Source organism: Teleopsis dalmanni, chromosome 2 (assembly GCF_002237135.1).
Source record: "Teleopsis dalmanni isolate 2A chromosome 2, ASM223713v2, whole genome shotgun sequence".
Taxonomy (NCBI): domain Eukaryota; kingdom Metazoa; phylum Arthropoda; class Insecta; order Diptera; family Diopsidae; genus Teleopsis; species Teleopsis dalmanni.
The window spans coordinates 68,343,074-68,345,459 of NC_051847.1; positions in this window are offsets into that span (position 1 = coordinate 68,343,074).

The following is a 2,386-nucleotide window of genomic DNA, read 5'->3' on the forward strand; positions in this document are numbered from 1 at the left end:
AATATTAATTATACATTGTGTGGTGAAATCAATATAATTTCGTAGCGAATTGTTATCGCTGCCACAAAGCATCCAAAAGTATCTACAAAGAATCAACAAACTTATATGAAAGTCATTTATATATCTGAAGAATATATGTTGTAACGAGATGGTGTAGTCTCTGATAATGCTGATAATAACTTCTGGAAGTCAAAGGCGATTTAATGAATTTTATTTATTATTTATTTAAAAGACAATTTAAAAAAAGAGAATCTTATATAATTATATGTTATTCGTTTAATAATATGTTTACTACGTTTGTTTCCTGGAAGATTATCGTGCGTTAGTAACTATTCTCCTAAAGTTATATTTATGATCTCGAACAGGCGACACTCTCTTGGTGATTAGAATTTCAATCTGAGTTATTCAATCCTAAATACAAAATCTACTAGCAAAGATATATGATGACTACCTTGACTACCTTGACTACCTTGACTATCTTGACTACGGTTCTGCTGATCCTACGGCTTTGTTTTTCAAAGAAGTCCCTTTGCTTGTACAATGCGCGTTTATTTATGCTCAAACGATCGAAGCTTTTGTGTAGCTCATCGTTACAATAATCGTTGGTAGTTTTGGTATTTGTTGTGTTCTGTTTCAAATGCAAATTATATATTTTGTTACGGTTTTTTTATTTTAAAAAACCTATATTTTATTTCATAAATAATATTTATTATTTAATACTAAATATTACAAAGTTACAATATTATTTCGACCAACGATTCAGTCGTCCTGACGACCCCCAAAGACTGACTCTCTTGAGTTTTATAAAGAATGACTAAAGTCATTTTCGAGAAATTGAAAATTGGATTGACCAATCGAATTATAACTTCTAAATTTTTTAGGAATTTTCCTGAAGCTTGCTTATCTCCATCCTATAGGATTGAAGCATCAATTTTATAAAGCGCCTCGTAAGCGTGTTCAGCTTTGGCGTCAATAGCCAGATGACGAGGTCAATGTCGAACAGTATTTGGACATCTCATTGATAAACTATTTTATTTAAAACTGATATCTTTTGATACAGTTTCAAAGGTAAATATTTGGCAACAGTGGTGCCATAAGAAAGATATTTCAATGTGCTATAACTATGTACGCATTCTGAAGACACAAAAATGTAAAATGATAGCGCAGTGCCGTTATATTATTTTAGGGTTTTAACTTCCTTCCAGTCAGGAACTGAAGCGTCCCGCTTCTGTTAATGATTGTATCTTTGAGTTCAGTTCCATGAATAGGTTTTCGTTCTTTTTGTTTTTAATTTTTTCTTTATATCTGTTAATTTTCAAAATAATTTTAAATAATATATATGTAATTATTATACTTAGAAATAATTCAATAATTATTGACATCGTTGGATGTCTTCCCAGTAGAAAAAGTGGTCTTCGAAGACATTGTCTTCAAGACGGTCTTTGATACCGCGTCCGCATTTTCAAGCAAATTTGTAAAACAATTGCTCAAAACATGAATGTAAATACTCTTTCTTTGCTTTCTCTCTCATTTTTAGTGTTCATAGCAACGTATTTGAATTTTGCCTCAGATGACGCTATGTTTTATAAATGAAGTGACGCAATAATTTTGAAGTGAAGTGTAAATATTAAAAAAATCAAAATAAATAAAGAAACAAAATCATTAAACTACGAAATATTAAAAAAAGAAATTAAATCAAAACAAATGAAATATTGACTTAGTTCCTGGAAAATATATTGATATTAATATTGAAGACAATAATTCCAGTGAAAGTTGTTTAAGAAACGAAACAAAAGATGTTGAAAATAAAAAAACTAAAAACACTTGTGAAAAATTAGCTGTTATATTTAAAAAAACACAGGATTAACAGGCGTCTGGTAATGATATTTTAGAACTCTTAAGATCAGAAGGTTTAATTGTACCAAAATCCTTTTCAACGCTTTTGAAAACATATAAAACTTCAACAATAGATGATAGCGAAATGCTATAAATTATTTTATATTAGTTTTAGTTAATTTTAGATATGTTAAGTTATATTAAGTTAATTATTTAAATTAATTTTCACTATGTTTACTAGTTTTTACTAGTTTATTTTTAATATCTTAATAAAATTTATAATAATTTATAATAAAATTTATAATTTACTTTTAAAACTTTTAATTTTGAATGTAATGTAAGAAATTATTATATAAAATAAATAAAAGTACAAAATACAACAATTTCTTTCTACTTATTTAAAGAGAAAATTGAAATTCATTTAAAATTTAAAGAGTGCAATAAAAGAGTAGAAATAAAAAAAAGGGTGAAAAAATTATATGAGCACTGCACTAAGAGCGCACAACTTTCTGTCGAATGCGTCCGTTATGCAAGACATGGTCTTCGAGAC